This window comes from Coptis chinensis, chromosome 5 (assembly GCF_015680905.1).
Source record: "Coptis chinensis isolate HL-2020 chromosome 5, ASM1568090v1, whole genome shotgun sequence".
Lineage (NCBI taxonomy): Eukaryota > Viridiplantae > Streptophyta > Magnoliopsida > Ranunculales > Ranunculaceae > Coptis > Coptis chinensis.
In genome coordinates, this window is record NC_141460.1 from 45,541,475 (window position 1) to 45,560,517 (window position 19,043).

General features: G+C 35.2%; 1 protein-coding gene and 2 long non-coding RNA genes across 4 annotated transcripts in view; 2 read left to right on the forward strand and 1 right to left on the reverse strand.

Moving 5' to 3' along the window:
- Positions 1-19,043, forward strand: part of LOC147497652 (monofunctional riboflavin biosynthesis protein RIBA 3, chloroplastic-like) — a 116,941-nt gene that overhangs the window by 7,832 nt on the left and 90,066 nt on the right.
- Positions 4,338-9,071, forward strand: LOC147497653 (uncharacterized). Its single transcript, XR_015195204.1, has 13 exons — positions 4,338-4,355; positions 4,451-4,712; positions 4,859-4,916; positions 5,100-5,204; positions 5,411-5,468; positions 5,671-5,744; positions 6,656-6,708; positions 6,864-6,946; positions 7,036-7,092; positions 7,470-7,612; positions 7,937-8,027; positions 8,169-8,275; positions 8,593-9,071. It is a non-coding gene; the product is annotated as an uncharacterized LOC147497653 (long non-coding RNA).
- Positions 10,621-12,702, reverse strand: LOC147497654 (uncharacterized). 2 transcript variants are annotated; one of them, XR_015195207.1, is made up of 6 exons: positions 12,259-12,702; positions 12,057-12,119; positions 11,395-11,961; positions 11,147-11,305; positions 10,880-10,993; positions 10,621-10,796 (listed from the first exon to the last, which is right to left on the reverse strand). It is a non-coding gene; the product is annotated as an uncharacterized LOC147497654 (long non-coding RNA). The 2 variants fall into 2 exon arrangements; XR_015195206.1 differs by having other exon boundaries at positions 12,057-12,702.

The following is a 19,043-nucleotide window of genomic DNA, read 5'->3' on the forward strand; positions in this document are numbered from 1 at the left end:
AGTTAGCAGTCTAGCTATACCTTTATTTTCACAGAGTTCCTTAAACTCATCAGAAAGATACTCACATCCACGGTCAGTTCTTAAGGCCTTTATTGTCCTATCAAATTGATTCTCAACAAGGTTCTTGTACTTTTTAAAACCGTCCAAGGCGTCTGATTTGTGAGACATCAAGTACATGGTCCCATAACGTGTATAGTCATCTATGAAGGTAATGAAATACAAAGCCCCATGCCTTGCTGTTACATTCATTGGTCCACAGATGTCTAAGTTAATAAGTTGTAAATGATAAGTTGCCCTTTGGGCTTTCCCAAAAGGTTTCTTGGTGGCCTTTCCAGCAAGACAACTTTCATAGGTTTCCATTTTAACAGAGTTTAAGTTATCTAACAACCCTCCCCTTGCTAAGCAGTCTATCCTACTGTGTCCAATATGTCCTAGTCTAGCATGCCACGATTGGCAACCAACCATTTTAGACATAAAAAATTTAGTTTGTGCTAAGTGTAATGTCATAAAATAATCCATTTAATAAGCATGACCTATCAAACTGTTATTCAAAGATATCTTAAGTGAGTTATGGAAAAAATTAAACACATAGGATTCTTGAAGTAATTTCAAAACTGATAATAGATTTCTCCTAATTGAAGGTGTGATAAGCACCCAAAACCGTAATATTAAACCTCGAGAGACATAACATTTTGGTCGATTATGTGTTTAATAATCATGTAATAATTATATTTTCGTACTTTTGCAGGTTTCCACAGTTAACATGAATATAATGATAAAACATGCATCAAAGTACGAGAATACTGGAATATTTGAAGTTTCCCACTCGACCCCAGTGAAACCCAACAAAGCCTAACTAGAGCCGAAGTTTCAAAAAGAACAAAACCAGTGCAGAACGGGTCCACATATAAAGAAGCAGCAAACTTCCAAAGCTCAAATCTGATAAATCTGGATGCCGACGTTGGCTAGTGAAACTGTCATAGCGACCCGGGCGACGAACTCTACGCAAAGACAGAAAGTTGTAAAAACGCCAAAATCGGCGCCGCCACTGGACACACTAAGTCACTACAACAATTTTATGATATGACATCACTTGATCAACATCACTTCTAAAAATATGATGTAGTACATAACATTAGAAATCACTTTTCTCAAAGGTGATGTTAGTAGTTGGTGGTAATATCGTTTTAACGTCACTTTCTACAAAAGTGACTTAGAAAAGATCTACAACATCACTTTTAGAAGTGATGTAAACGTTGTGATGTCGTTTAATCTTTTAAATCACTTTTTGCATTATTTTATAAATGATGTGAAAATTTGAAATATTAAATCACTTTACAAGTGACGTCTAGATTGGAATAGCAAATCACTTTCAAAAGTGATGCCTAGTGGTAGCTATTTGATGGACACATTGGTTCGCTCTAGGCCCATTAGACAGGCGGGGCTTTTTAGTAGTACCTTAATTAAAGGAAAAACTCTAAGTTAAGTTTTAGCGTCGAAGAAACTAAAAAACTTTCAAAATAAAATCTTAACCGCGAATAAAATTTCATTTTCCCGCTGCGATTAGAACTCATTAACCTAGGGCGGCTATGTCAGTTATGAAAAATACAACTCATCCTGTCGATTTAGGTACTTATCAACTATTTACTTATTTCTCTTCAAAGCCCTCTCATAGAAAACTAATATTCTCTATTTTTGTGACAAAAGCACAATCTTTTTAGGTGGATTTTTCTAGAAATCAAAAGAACAAAGTAACCAGGTTTGTCTCTTTCATTAAAGCACAATTTTTCTTCCTTCAAAACTTTACGGTTCCATTTAAATTTATCATAAATCACTTATTAGTTCTATTAACATTTTAAAGGTTTTCAATTTCTGCTATAATTAAAAAGTCGGCAAGCGATATATGTGTTCTATGTGATTCAAGTGTTATAGCGTTAACAATACGTGATATCCTATATTGTATATGAAGTCGGCAAGTCTTACAAAGTAATGCTTCGTCCTTAATATCATAGAATATGTTGTTGTACTATTTTTTTAATTACAGATTAGAAATATATATATCTTATAATTCTAGTTCTTTAGTTTTATTTATCTTTTTTGGGTTTCTGGCCTGCTAAGTGGGCATTGTGTGTAGATGTACCCTCGACTTGTGCATCCATAGTTGTGGTCTGGACAAGTTTGGTTTCAAAAAGATATCCCTGGATCAGGTGATTAGTGAATACAATGAGGAAAAACACAGAAATATTTATAGATAACTTTTTCTTGTTTTAGGTGTTCTTTATACTAAAAATAATGAATTTCATCTTGTGTTTTCTTTTGCAGGCAGGCCTGTTTGTATAATAACTGGTGTAAGAATCCCTCAGCTCCGTTGAATACGAAAAACGTGTTATATATGTTTCATAGTACTGGATTTTCTACATGCATTGTGCATTATTTGATAGTTTTTTGCATGATACTGATATCTAGGAAAATATGTAGCCACAGTTAATTATAAGTGTAGGAATCACCACAAATATCCGATATGTGTGTGTATTATTTACCTATTTCTCTATGCTGATTTCTATGAGCTTATATGTGGACTGAAATGGAGTAAATTCTATTATAGGCCACAACTGGTTTGGGTAAGGCAGCTATGTTTGCTCTTTGCTGTGAAGGTTTCTATGTTGTTCTAGGTACTCTTTTGCTCCTCTTTCCTTTCCTTCTCTTGTACTTGCACTAGTGCCCTCATGCTTAAATGGAGTAGGCTACTAGGCTGTATCATTCTTTGCTAGAAGTCATAAAACATTTGTGCTTGATTTATGCTCTTGGCATATATATAAACTATTTTCTTGATCGCTAGAACTCAGTTGATCTAATTTTCTTGCTGTCGTTAAATCCTTATTTCATATGCTAGGACATGCTATAAAGTATAAACACTCTATTCAATTCTGCAACTTTTAAAAGATGATTTTTCTTCATTTTTTAGTCAATTTGTAATTTGTTTTAAAGTGTCATAGAAACTGTCATAAAGGATATGCTTCTTTACTTTCCAAGTTTGGGAAACTTTACAGTGTGGGTCTTACTTAAAACAGGGCTGCTTCAAGGACTTGGTGGGTGGTTCCACCATGATTTTGTTCCTTCTATCTTGGATGCTTGAGAAATCTTGAATTAGATGATATCCGGACCATGAATGTTTTATCTGATGTGCTTCTGTGACCAAAATATGCTAGAATTTTTTATCCCTTTTTGAGTAAGGGTTAACTGAAAGCTTGTCTCATCTATGCGCAGTTGGACGATCTGAAGATCTTCTATCTCAGGTGCAAGTTACTTTTAAATTTACTACCAAACCTGTCCTTCATTTTATTCATCTCTTGATTTCTCTCTAATTGTGAAATAGACAATGGTAGAGCTGAAGCAAAAGGATCTACCACTCAAGCTAGCAGGTGACATTCCCTATCTTTTTTTTTTTTTTTTTTACTTCAGTTATTTGTTTTAGTTTTTATAAGTGGGTGTATTTAAGATTTGGTTTGGCTTCTTAGGTTCACTTTAGTTTTATTTTTTTCGACATACTAAGCTTTTATCACTTCATGAAATTTTGAGAAGAGCCAATGAACTCACTGAATCCATATAGCCAATTCCCAAGGACTTGGATTCAACTAGTATGGTTGGATAAAGGGGAAATTCTTTCTTTAAGAAAAAGGAAGATCATGTGGGTGCTTTAATACTTACCTTTTTGGTAAGGAAAGGAGGCTCTAGAATAGCTAGTAATAAAGGGAAATGGAGAGGAGCAGCTTGGCTAGAGGGAACAGGACAACACCCATTTCCTTTATGCAAAGTCAACATAAAGATTTCAGGTAAGCATTTCCAAAACTAATTTCAAGGCTGTACCCATGTTACTTGTGAAGAGATAAGTGTCTTTAGAGCATGAGCAAGGATATCCACTATTAGTATCATACACATGATCGACATGGTACTTACATGTGTATATATAGGATGATATAATTCCAGCTACTTTAATATTTCTTTGCTCTAATTGTCTCCTGTACATCACCTTGTGATTGTACACAAGTTTCTCATATAGCTAGTTATGATTGTTGTTAAGTGTACGTGTTTTGGATGGACTAGAACTTTGTTGAGTTCCCTCATTTCATCTTATCTCTTGGTCCCAGAACTTTGGTTGAGGAGGATAAGGAGTTTTTAGAGAAGAAAAAGAAGTTGCAGGAATCTTGATCTGAGCAGGTAGTTTGTTTAATCTTTACTATTTATGACACTGTAACTCATACCTTTAGAAGCATTTTGCTAGATGTATATGATTGCTCTATAAAACTGAAGGTGTTGATCTGCTACTTTAGAAATACTTGCCTTTGTTTTGGAAAGTAAGTAAAATTGCAGCATTCACTCTAAATCAACCTCTTGTCGTTCCATTCTCAGGTGTGTTATTATGTCTTTTAGCTTCTACTTTTGTTTGCAGAAAGCAGGAGATTTTCTCGTGTACGTTGGCCTCAATGCAGAAAATGAGATAATTCATACACTTGCATTCCAAGGAGTTCTTATGATCTGGTCACAAGTGTGATACAAGTGACTTCATTTCGCTTGTATTCAAAGACAAAACCTTTACCTTCAAAGGAGTCTGCAAGAAGAGCAAAAGCACTGCCTTGTGAAGGATTACATCCACTTTTTAAGAACCGCGAGTTGACAGCTCTTGTCTTCTCTGAGCGATTGAAAGATTTCAGGTGAGTTAGAAATTAGTTTCTTTGGATTTGGAGTCCCAAGATATGTATTGTTGTATTTTTTGAATAGTCAGGGTAATTGTCTGTAAGCTTTGTTCACGTTATCCAGTTTTGATATTCCTATCGATCTTATGAATGATGTGCACTAGGCCAAAGCAGACAATTTTGGAAGCGGAAGGTGAAGCTACCAGGTGAAAACATTTGCAAGTAATCTTCTCAACTGTTTCATACTCTTTATCATGAAAAGTGTTTGATGGATTTTGAGTTTCATTCCTCTTCCGAATTCTTGCTTCCTTTTAGCTACTATTTCCAGGCAGTTTTTTTATTTTATGGTGTCAAACTATCAAAGGAACTTAGATAAGCGCACTGAGCCAGTACTTCGTATTACAGGGTTCATCTAGTCAATGGGTTGACGTCATGAAGAGGAAAAGAGTTGTTCATGAAGAAATAATCAATCTGGTGCATCAGAAATGATCTAGTGAACAAGCAGATAAGGTAAATATATGTGTATATCCAAATCATGCTAATTATTTATTTATTTTTCATTATTAATTGCTTTATCATTATCTAATGTTGTCAGTTTACCTAGAAGTTGTCTAAACTGCAGAAAAAATATTGACTGGGACATTAGCATGTTATTTACATGCAAGTTATAATTTTTAGAAGATTAACATGCTGATCTCGTTACTATTTTTCTTTAGGATGCCAGGGAGGAGGATGAAATAGTAAACACAGTTTCTGAGGAGAAAAGGAAAAAAGGTCTTTTACATCATCCTATCTTTTGTTTAAGTCCAACTGGTTTTAAATTCTTTTCTCAATATTCTCTCCATTCCCTTCTCATATTTCATTTGCCGGTTATTGAATTATTTCGTTTGAATGTTGAGGCTAATGATTTTGAAGTGAATGTAACATACTTGGGTTCTGATTCACTATTATTGTTGTTTTACTTCAATGCTGGAAGGTCGGGGATACAAAAGAAAGGCAGAAAGTTTCAAGGACGAGGAATTCTACATAAGCTCGGTCCCAACAAATCAAGTAGGTTCCAATCCTTTTATTCTCTGGTTAGAGCTTCTGTAGGTGTAGTCGTGTAGAGTGTAGAATTTGGCAATGAATATTTTCTAAATACTTAAAACAACCAAAGTTGAAGAAGAAGATTTCATAGGTTTAGATGGAAATTAATCAAAATAATAGAGGTTGTATTTGCTTTAGATCTGCCCTTTTAGGGACACTTTAGCTGCAGAGCTTTTATGAATGAAATATTTACATAATCACTCAGTCTCACAATGAATATGACTTGTCCAGCATTACCAGAAGGGAGTGGCCTTCTTATATTCCTACTTGTTTTAGCTATCTTTTTTTTTAAATGTTAGTTTCAAAAAAAAAAAGGACGGAATTTCCTTTTTTAAAGGCGGGAGCTACTGATTTGATCAAAGAGTTTGTAATATCATGTACTCACAAAAACCTCTCTACTAACTAGGTTTAACTATCTGCCAATATCTGCTACAAAGTGAATCAGGGTGTCCAGTGGCTCAGACCTTGGGTAGTTGAACCCACTCTGGGTTTGGTATTCTTTGTTTTTAAGTATGTAAAGAAAAATGTGCGAGACTTTAAAGGAGAATGTGTTCTTATCCTTTGGGAACTAGAAAAAGCGTGAGTACAGGATAATTTTTCCTATGTAATTAAATGAGCAAATATCTAGTAGTAAATCCCACTATGGGTTGGTATTCTTTGTTCTCAAGTCTGTAAAGAAAAATGTGAAAGACTTAACAAGAGAATGTGTTCTTATCCTGTGAACTAGAAAAAGTGTGAGTACAGAAGAATTTTGCCTGTGTAAATAAATGATCAAATATCTAGGTAACCCCCCACACCACTTTAGTTTCTCTTTTTTGCTTAAAGATATGTTATGGTGAGATATTAGCTTAACTACATTTTGATATTGTTTTCAGCATCTTGAGGCAGGACTCTCGGTAAGAGGTAACGAAGGATTTGGATCAAGCAGGTAAAACATTTAATGCAACTTCCTTTAGGTTCAAACCCACTATCACCATAGTAATTCATAGTCTTAAAACTTGAGTGGAAAGTTCACTTTTGTGCTTAAAATGGTAAAATATAACTTCTTTTGATCCTGTGTAAACATCTAATTGATTGTTATAGGTTGGATGTTGCTTTTTCTTGATCTAGTTGCGGATGATAGCACCGGGTTTGCAAAAGCAGAAATCGACTATCATTGGGATAAGGTACTCCCTATTCCCAACAACGCTATTTTTACTGATTATTTTTCCTCAGGGATTCCGTAACATAACTTGAATTATTATTTTTTCAACAGAAATGTAAGAGGTACATTAAATTAAACGACAATGACCGTGTGACTGCCAGTGGAAAGGTATGGTTTTATATCCTGATCTTAGTCTTAAACATGCTTTGTTCTTATGTTCGGATATGAAATTTAAGTAAATATGAGTATCCAGGTGTCAAGGGTAGCAATGTTTTTGACTAAATTAGTATCTCTGAAGGCCTATTGTGTGCGTTGAGTATCTGTTTGGTTGTGATGTACAGTGGAAAATGAAGGTGTTTAGGTTATACCTGGGACTTTGGAGTTAAAGTCTCTCTCTTCTGCGGGTCTGCTTTTGGTTTTCAATTACTTTATATGAACACAAACTTCAAGTGAGCTTGCATTAGAAAAATAAGACTATAAAGATTCCAAAGTTTCACTGTGTGGCCCTACATGTTTGTTGAAAAGATGTTTTACATTTTGTGCAGGTCAAGAGCAGAGAGTGGCTCGAAAATTAAATCTACCAAGACTGGAATATATAAGTGGTGGAAAGAACGTTCACACCATAAGGTATCTCTTAGGGGAACAAATTTTGATGGTGGCCATTCGGAAGTTGACAGAGGCTTCTCAGGTATTCTTTGTGATTTAGAAACAATCTTCAATCATGTAAGCTTGACTTCTTTCTTGCTTTCCTTGTTTATATCATGTCTGTTAATTCACATATCATCTTTTCTTAAAGACTCTCTTATAGCATGCTAAAATCAATAGCAACTTTTCAATAATGTTCGGTTTGGTGCCAATGCTTGCCAATGGTTTGTTGCAAAGCATAGGCCCGTCTGGTCATACTTAATTAATTGAGAAAACTCTGTAATGACAATTTCGGGCGTCTACATTGACCACATAGGGGTGTCATGCAAATCAAAAGATTGCCTTGTGACATTCATTTAATTTACAGTGATTCTTCTATTTCATAGGAGACCGTCAAATGCGAGGTGATAATAGAAACTATAGAAGGGGGCGTTCAGAAGGGGACAAAGGCTTTTCAGGTATTGTTTATGAATTAGAAACAATCTTCATTCATGTAAACTTGATTACTTTCTACATTGATCACATACGGGTGTTATGCAAGTCAGAAGATTGCCTTGTGACATTCATTTAATTTACTGTGACATTCTTCTGTTTTATAGGAAACCGTCAAATGCGAGGTGATAATAGAAACTATAGAGGGGGCGTTCAGAAGGGGACAGAGGCTTTTCAGCTATTGGTTATGAATTAGAAACCATCTTCATTTCGTGTAAAATTCTTTACTTTCTGCCTGAAATTTGTATGAATAATCTTTTTTGCGTGTAACTATCTTATCTCACGTAATCTCTTATATCAAGCTCTTTATTTTATGGTGTCCATTAGCATGCTGAAATCAATAGCAACTTTTCAGTAATGTAAGGTTTGGCGCCAATAATTGCCAGTAGTTTTTTGGAAACAAATTGTACCCTTCTGGTCATATTTAATTGAGAAAACTCTGTAATAACTTTTTCAAGTGTCTATAATGACAACATATCGTTGTGATGCACAATCAAAATATTGCGTTGTGACCATTCTTCTATTTTATAGGAGACCGTCAAATGCGAGCTGATAACAAAAATTACAAAGGGGGGCAAGAAGCACGGTATTCCCAATGCTCATGTGCCTTCGGAAATTAGAAATCCTGATCAAGTTCGCAAGAGAAGACAGCAACAAACCAGTAAAATCTCATACATGAAAAGCAAACCTGGAAAGGGCAAGAAGTTTGGGAAGAATGGGAAAAAAGGTAAGAAGTAGGTGAACTGTTCAAAGGTGTGATACAAGTGACTTCATTTGTTTTGGTTTTCTTGTCACTTAAGCAATGTAGCTTTCAAATAGCACTATATTTGAGTCGCAAATAGCTAAAGATTTAACTCCTTCCAAAGAATTTGAGTCGCAGCATCAACAATGGAGGACTATATTAGTGTGTCATATGTATTTGTAGTTGGGGATGAGTTGAGGTGGTATATGTAGATGTACAGTGGTGTATACATTTTATTTTTATTTGATGATTAATGAGCAGGAAAATGGTATACTAGGCTAAATATATAATTTTTTGTTTAAAATTTTTTGAGCAATACGATATCACTTTTAAAGTGATTCGAAAAGTGTTTCACATCACTTTTCAAGTGATGTGCTTTTTAAAATGATGCGCCACTTTTTAAGTGATGTCAATAGTCCTTTTCTAACGTCACTTCTTTTGTGATGTCAATAGTCATTCTTTAACGTCACTTTTTAAAAGATTTATCAAATTGATAAATATTACGTCACTATAAAAGTGACTTGTATTTTTACAACATCACTTTTTGAAATCACTTTAAGAAGTAATGTCTTATGTTTTCCCCTAGGACATCTTTCCAAAAGTGATTTAAATTGTTACAACATCACTTCTAGACATCAATTTAAAAGTGATGTTAAAAAACACAGGCTTTTCTAACATCATTCTGTAGGTGTAGTCGTGTAGAGTGTAGAATTTGGCAAAAGTATACTAGTTGTGTCACTTTTGAACCAGAGTGAGACATAAGTACGTCAAAAGTGACACATAAAGTATACTAGTTGTGTCACTTTTGGACCAGAGTGAGACACAAGTACGTCAAAAGTGACACAAAAGCCCCTTATTAGTTGTGTCACTTTTAATAGATATTATGTCACTTTTTCCAAAAGTGAGACAAATGAAAATAATTTTTTAAAAAACATTTTCTCATTTTTGTATTTGATTGTATTCATTTCTCAACCTGCATCCTATCCGTCATAACCAAAATCCCATTAACCTGCTTTATGACATAAACAACATCTACATACATTTATCAAAATATCACAACCAAAATCACTTTAACCTGCTTTATGATACGGAAACAACATCTACTCGAGAAGAAAGAAACAACATTCAAAACAATTAACTTCTATTGATTTCATCGATTAAACCAAATATTTATCATCTAGTTTGACTCCCAACAAAAGAAGTCATTCTAATACCAAAAGAATCACAATTTAAAAAAAAAAAAAAACTACATAGCGCCAATACTATCCTAGCAATATCTTAGTTTGTTGTGCGTACTTCCAACACCAAAAACCTAGCTGCCATCTATTCATCTGTTAATCGATCCATGGAACCTGCATCATATCATGAAGTCGTCATTCCACTATGACTAGTATATAAAATTAAAAAGCAAGTGAATCAAGAAGGGTATATTGTACAAATAAGAAAAAAAAACGATAAGAAAAGTATATATACATAAAAAAATGGAAAATATGGAAGCCCACTTACCCAAATTAACTACTCAGATAAATTGTTGGATAAAGTCGATGAATTCAAGACGAAGTTCATCTATTTCAGTAGTGTAACTCTTTTTCTAGAGAACTCCAATACCTGTTCGACGAAAAATATATTATAAATATTATGAAAATGAATAATGCAGGCAATGCATTGCCTACCATATTTACAGATGCACCAATTTATAAGCTAGCTAAGACTATATGAAAAATAATGCTACTTTACAGTCACCTTCTTTTTTATTGGTGGACCAGGATCCTCTACTAAATCTCGCATAAAGCGCAATACATAATATCCACATACAATCCTCCCTTGCTGTTGTGGGTACTATACATAATTAATACTTGCATTAACACATACACAAATTGGAAGATACTTTGTATTGTATTCCAAAGAAACTAAGCTTACTGTCACATAGTTCCAATTTGGATTTGGATTCATCTTTCTCTTTCCTTTGGACATATTTGATGTCTTGATCGCACTGAAAATGCATTTGTTTCTCATTATTTTCAAGATAGAATCAAATATACAATGAAAAATACAATAAATAAAGACTAAACTCACATGTTTACTAATAATTTAAAAGCTGGATCCGGCGGCCCTCGAAAATCTTTTAAAGAGTCCAACCAGTACACTTCCATTGATGGTATGTCAAGAACCATTAAGACCCAATGCCCCCTACATGACCAGTTATGTGGATACAAATTCAATTAGGTACTTTTAATTATATAACCAATCGGAAAAAAATAAATAAAAATAAAAATAAAAATGAAATAATTTTAATTATATGAAAATAATGTATATGTACTGCAAATGTATAAGCACAGTTACCCTGTGTTGAAAGGAATTAAAAGCACACGATCACCGTGTTCTTTAGCCAACTTCTGAATATATCGAGCCTTCTCATCATCCTTTGTATAAATAGTAAAACTTTATGGGTTACCAAATGCATACTTTGCTCGAGCAATTCCAAAAGTCGCATATAAATATCTACAACATATATATACATTCTATTAAGTCGTCGCATATGAAAAGTTAAATTATAACTAACACAAATAAGCTCACCAAATTATTCATACCTCATGTAGGAGATAATGCAACTACCATTTAACATTCTCTTCTCACACACATCCATCAACTCATCTTTTGAAACTCGTACTTCCGACATCTCATCATGGAAAAGAGTTCCAACCATTGGAGCCTCTATAAAAGCATTTTCTTTCACTATTTTGTCAACATAATCCACAAACTTTCTGATCTTATATTGAATACTGCCCTGCGGAAGTGGAATACGCTTCTCTACCTAACAAAAGGTTGATGAACAAGATTGATGTTTATATAACAAAATTAAGTAAATTACCATACAAATATCCATATCCTTATACTACCTCGTCACTTTTAAGTATCACAAGTTCCTTAGGCCATGCCACAAACGAGTTTACCGCATCTTTAACAAATACATGTTCATCACCGTTTGGAACTGGGAGAAGGGCATCACCACACAATACTTTATTTAATGAGACCTTCAGATATGACTATCCCAAAGGCATGTTGTGAACAATATCCTCTGGCCCCTTCCTTGCTGAAACACGACCTTCGGCAACAATGTTGTCTTTAGATCCCAATGCCAATCTACAATCTTGGTCCTATAACAAATAAGCAAAACAAAGACAGCATTATCTAGTAACAAATTTGATGCAAACATTTAATCAACATTTTTAATTAAGAAAATATTTTTTACCTTCCCATCTTTAGCTTTAAGTTTTTCGGAATCCACAATGCTCTTTCCGTTGTCTATTTTTGACTATACGACGAAGTGTACATCAAGTTAGTATATGTGAAGCACTTGGAATAAAGGAATGAAAAAAGCTACGTATCATTCCCTGCATTTATTATACCACAATGAATATAACATGGTTAAGGCAACTATAGAATGAACTTACCTGTACATTTTTCGACTTAAGTTTTACTGAAGTCACACCTTTTTTTTGTTGACCACCATCTTTTCTCTATACATTAAATATGAGTTTAGTTAAAGAGAACACTCGAAATGTGTAGAAAATCAGAAATACAAATTTAAAAGCCAAAAAACTTACTTGCTTAGACTTGGCAATCACCTGATGCCTATTATCACTTTTGGCACTATTGGATTCCACATTTTCTAATGGCAGCGAGTTAACGAGTTTTGGTCCTTGCTTGAGCAACTTGCTCAATAGTTCTGTCGACGCTGGTGAATTAGTTTCACCTTGTTCTTTAAGCACATGTAGCACCAAAATTTTCAACTTGTCGTTTTGAGCTTCTTTCTCTTTCAACTTCACTTCCAAATCCTCGTGATATTTCTTTGATCTTTTATTAGGAAGATTGAAGTACATAGTGGGAGTCGTATATTGTCCACCATACCTAACTTCGACCACTAGGCTCTGGAGTTCCTAATGCCATAGTAAGTATGTCATTCTTTCCTTCCGTTGCCAAAACCCCCTCCTCTACCTTATTTTTCAGCTCCTCCTGCAAAAATAGATATAAAATTCATAATCAACGAATGAGCGACCACAGGCTGTTCTAAGAAGAGAGGAAAACGGAGAAAAAAGCTTCTAAGACTTGAAAATAACCTCCATCTGATTTTATCCAAGTCTGCCTCATGTATGGAAAGCCTGAAAACTATTTCTATAATACTATGAATAATATAAATAGATGCAATATTATACACTTCCAACATTTCATGGTCTATTACATCAATACCCTCTAGAATCCCCGGCCCAGACCCTAAGAAGCAAAACTGATTTTCTTAGGAGAATGGCAGACATATCAAAGACAAACATTATTAAACCAAACTCTTGTCTACTTATTAACTGCTCCTCCTACACTCCCTTCATCTCTTCTATATTCTCTTCGCTGTAACTTGTTCGCATGGATTCCGTGCCACTTCTCTTTTCTTTTCACTGTTCTCTAGGTACAGTTACACATGTGCAAGCTATGCTTGAAAAGCCGGGTTTAAGCCTACGTGTAATGCCACCTCAAAGAAGTCTCCATTCGCCCAAGGCGTTGGAGTAGCTGGAAGGCTTTCCTTTTCTCCAGTAACCAGAAAAGGGACTCTTTTACCATGTTTTAAGGCTGCAGAAACAACAACAGTAGCAGGATAAACATGTACGTCATCTCGTATTAGTTCAACTCTATCTTAATAATTTAAAGTCCACTAATAATGTAGCATTTCCAAATATGTGTAGGAGTGCTGCTTAAAGGTACGGTACTAACTATTAAGCACACACACAAAGAATCAAAATAAAACAGACAATGCAGAAGAAGAATAGTCCCCATTATATTTCATAAATGTCAGGTCAAAAAGACAAATGAAAAACGGAAATTCTACCTGCAATCAATTGAACAAATCTAAGAGCAAGTAACACAAATTGGAAAAAGCATGATATGAGTGGGTTTTGGGTTGTTATATCAGTCCTACTCCTTTGAAAATACTCATTTAAGCTCGGCCAACAAATTGAAGAACTAAACAGTCTGGTGCACGATATGCGTCTCCAAAATCAACATAATAATCCATGCTTTTCTAATAATACTAAGTCAATAAATAAATAATCGTATATATTATTATTTTTTTCGTCGTATTATGAATTTTGTTCATATCTTTGTGTCTGCTTTTGTAAGAAATGCTTACTAGGATGGTCATCATTTACGTTGTGACTAATATAATTTTAACATGTGATTACAGGAGGGTCTATTTTCTTACATACTCATTTATCCATCTAGTTTGCCTTTATCGTTACCCATTTCTTTACTTCATCCACCATGACATCTTCATCAAACATTGCATCTTCATCAAACATGATACCTCCCAAACTCATTCCTGAGCAATCCTTTCAGTCTATGATGGATTCCACTACCTATGGCCATCTTTTCCATGACTACATCACAAACATTGGGTGGTCTTTCCTAATTCTTCAACCTGACCAAACTTATTCTCCGAGTTTGGCTGCATACTTTTATGCTAATATGGAAGACACACCAGCATTCAACCATGCACATGGTTTCTACTTAGACGGGTTCACAATCCTAGTTGGTGACACACATCATATTTCTTCTGAACAACAGCTTGCCCTAACTTTGGATCTTCCATATCATGAACTAGCCGTATCATGGCATTACATCTATCATAATTCTTACCGTTCGTTTCAGTGGCAAGCGTTTCGTGAAACTTACGGTGATGGTCTTGGGATTACAAGAGAAGGAAATGGCCATGTGCCATGGCACGACATCACCATTCCCTTAGCAAGCATGACCATGAACATATGGACTGCGATGTTGTTTATACTCCTGAACATTATGGGAGATTGGCATTTTTCTACTGTCAATGAGGCTGCCTGCGTCGTATTCAGTGCACTGGCTCAAGGTCATACATTATTTAACATCTTAGGTTGTGTATCTCCAACCTGAAACGAGCTCGCACTTTTCAGGATCAGTATATACTTTTACCTGTAACCGCTTGCCTAATCATGAAGACACATTTCCCATAGTTTGCAGCTACTTTTCATGGTTGGGTCAAGGTAGATTCTATGTGCCCAGCAAACAGAATTATTCGTTTATTGAGGTTTAGGCAATGGAAGCGTCCCGTTCGGTACGTGAGGCATGTTCGTTGTTACCCGAAGGATGAAAATATGAAGAAACATTTGAGGAAATCCGGAGACAAAGAATGGGCAGAAATTTGGCAGACTATTATCTTTTGGCGCGATGCTAAGGAAATGCATTTCCTTATTGAGGACGCCAGACCTTCACATCCTGCAAGATGGTAAATTTGAGCTTGCCATTATACATATACCTAGCTAAAAAATTATGTTTCGTGTGCTATGTTTTGTGTGCTATTGAACATTTTATTGTTTCTTTCTGAATAATATATTATGTTCTCCAACCTTTCTGTTCCAGCAATCTAGCCCTAATTTTGCTCACGGTTCTCAGGTAATTTCTCTCTTTATTTATTGATACTTCGAGGACTAAGCATCATTCAGTTTGGGGGTGTTTTTAACCTGTAGCAAAAATTAGGCAAATTGTAGCATGTATATAGTTTTTATTTTCTTGTTAAAAATGGTACTTAGTGACAAAGTCTTGTTTCATTTTCAATGATGAAAATTGTCTAGAAATCTCACATTAGTATCCGAATTAGGATTTGTTTTCAAGAAACTTAAGATAATACGTATGCAATAGTTTATACATCTTTTCATGAACATTTATGCACTGAGTATCATCGATTGTACATAGCAGTGAGTTTCTGGAACCAACGGTTAGTTACTTAAACTATCAATCCTGTGAGATTCTAACCAAAAGCCTCGACATAAGTGATATGTGTGTGATGACATAGAGCAGTAGTTTTTCTGAATAGAGAAAATCACGCGTCTACTTACTTGATCACCATCCGAACCCTAGGCGAGAATTTAGGCCTTCTTTGGATCGACATAGCCAAAAATTTATACATGTTACAAATTTTACCGCTAGTCACTCCACTGAATCTTTCATCAGACTTTTCACTTTCACCAAAAAAAAAAAAAAAAATCCTTACCCATCTATTAAGCCAAATAAAAGAACCTACCTAAGTGATGAGTATGAGAAATAGGATGAAATGTAGAAAAATAAAGAGAAAGACTTGTCCCTAATAAAAGTCAGTTACTTGCTTCAGGAAAGAAAAATTGAATCATGTTCTTAAGCCATAAAATAAAAAATAAATCATCATCTGTATCCAAAGGCTTAAGAGCAAGGTTGGAAAACTCAGAATAGAAGCAGGAAAGAAAACAACGATTTCTCTAGTATAAATATCTTGAAAACCCTATTCTCTCATACTTGTCAATTTTGATTACCCATTTCCATTGTCTTCTACACCATCACCTAAGCCCCACAATACCTAATAAAGACCTCTAGCTCAATTAGGAGTAGGAAGGTGTGATAATAAGTAGTAGACGTGACTGATCGACCTTGGCTCTTCTGACTGTCATTGAGATGTGAGGAAACGTGTGCCCACTGCACACTGGAGTTAACGATACCTGAATGGTAAAATTTTGAGTGAATTTGTGTTTCGACACATATCTGTGAGAACCCATTTAGGTACGCTCTCCAAAGGATCCAAAAATGACCCTGCTAGTACATTTCCATGAAAAGTTCACTACATGCATGATCATATGTAGATGTTTTAATTATTGAATACATATTAACTTGAGTTTCAAAGAAATCAATCCTCGTTCCTTGCTAAGGAGATGTATGGATATCTGAGATTAATTTAGGAAACAAGTTTTTGTCACTGAGTTGTTGTAGTATAAATAAAGTTTGTGAGTATCTTCTCTGGAAAACTCTCATGAGGCTATAACTCGTCCACTAGGGAATTCCTAGTGGTTTAAGGCCTTGTTGCATATGGTCAATGCAATCGCACTCTGCGAAACGAGAATTAGTTAGGACTACACATTTTTGGCCACTTATCTGTTTTAATGTCTCTTCTTTGCTTGAGGACAAGCAAAGTGCTGTTTGGGGGTAGTGTGATAAGCACCCAAAACTGTAATATTAAACCCCATTGAGACATATAAATTTAGTTAATTATGTGTTTAATAATCATAAAATAAGTATATTTTCTTACTTTTGCAGGTATTCACAGTAAACATGAAAACATTGGTTAAACCTGCGTTAAAGCACGGGGAACGACGTATATATGAATTCTTCTAAATCCGCATAGAAGCATCAAACTTCCGAAGCTCCTACCTCTTGAACCAGGACTCCGAATGCGACAAGTGAGCTGCTCAGACAATCAGGGCGATGAACTCTACGCATAGGCGGGAAGTGGTAAAATTGCCAAAAGACCGGACCACCACTGGACTGCACGTGGACCCACTATGCGGGCCCGCAAGATTTGATGAGTCATCAATCATGGAGCATGTCAAGACAAAAATGACAAATTATTGGTGCAAAGTTGACACCTTGCATGTAATGATAAGAGCCCAAAACTGTAGTTTTAACCCCTTAACCATCATACTTTTAAACCAATTATGTGAGTAATAATTAAGAGTTAATACTGATTACGTGTTTTTATGCATTTCAGGCTTCAAAGTCCATTATGTACAGAAATGTGCCACTTTAGCGAGATAAAGGAGCAAAGGTCGGTTGTTAAGGAGTTCGGTGATTAAAGGCCAAGATTCAAGAAGACAAAGCCTTTGTAAAGCCCGATCAAAAGCTGAAAAGTCGACGCGGGCAGAAACAACACACAAAGTTTGCAGAACTTCTGAAGGCCGTATCTTTGGACTCAAACCTCAGAATTGGGACTACCTTATGTCAAAACGACCGGCTCGGAAAGAGCTTTCCAATGGTCTAAGCCGTGACCCAATCAGAGGAGAAGAAGTAGATGAAAAGTCTATTGAAGCCAAATCCAACTAAAGAGCCCTTTTCAGACTGAAAGAATTGGGTTTTGGGACCGATTTTCCGACCCAAAACATGGCTCCAAGCCCATGCACGATTTTTGGATCTGAAAGTATAAAAACAAAAGTTTGACTCTTTGTTAATGGTAGATAGTTAGGTTAGAAAATAAATTAGGTTAGGAAGCTAATGTTAATGGAGTTTAGGGTTAGAAAAAGATAGATCTAGATTAGTTAATTACTTAGTTTTCACTCCATTAATTAGTTTTAGAACTTAGTTTTTATAATTTCAATTAGTTAATTAATTAGTTTCATTCTTTGTTTTAGATTAGTTATTTAAATCATTGAATATCATTCATTAGATTAATAAGTAGTTGTTATTCATTCAATCATATCTTGTTCTTATTGTTCTATTAGATTTATAAAGTTAATTACTTATTCCATAATGACATGTTCTTATTATTGTTCTTGTATTAAGAATGGTAGTAGAGAAATTTCACATCAAATCATTACTCTTACCATTGTTCATTTTGGGTTTGATTAATTGAATTTGTTTAAGTCTCGAGAGTTAAGAGTGGAACGAATCCTTACTCATTATATTGCATGATTATGTTTTGAGAGTAAGAAGAATTGATTTAAACGTAAGAACGGTAGGATTACGTATTAGTGTTGTTAACATTAATATTTAGGATTCTATAATTTTTACGGATATCAAATGGCGCATTTGCCATCTTAATCTCGTTCAAGACAAGAATTCAATTGATTGAATCAAGGGGCAATCCCCATTCTCTACCCACCCACCCTTTTAATTTTTCATTCTTATTTCTTGAATTTTAGGAACCGTTCACTTTGTTTTAGGCATAGGGGCTGCATTCCGCGAGAAAAAACAACTGCGGTGAAGCACTAAACTTCCTCGAAAAAAAAAAAAAAAAAAAAAAAAAAAAAAAGCGACCAGCGCTAAGCAAAGCGCCTGCGCTCAAAACACCGAAGTTGAAGCGACCAGCTCAAACATCTGTAACTTCGGAGTTTACAGCGAGCGTGACCACCTAAGCAAAGCGCACTGCGCTCAAAACAACGGAAGTTGAGCGACCTGACCCATGCCATAATCGGTATCTTGAAAACGACCACAAAACAAAACTCGGAACTTCGAATTTGCGCGGCGCACCTTGAGTGAAGCGCCACCATACGGCTGAATTTTGCGGATTTCCACGGGTTTGATTCGAACCGGGTTTTTCAAGTTTTTCAGTGTTCTAACTTGTTATATACACGAACACGCGTAAACAAGGCGCTATTCATAAAAGCGAAGAAAGGGCCTTGTCAGATATTCCTTTCTTCCA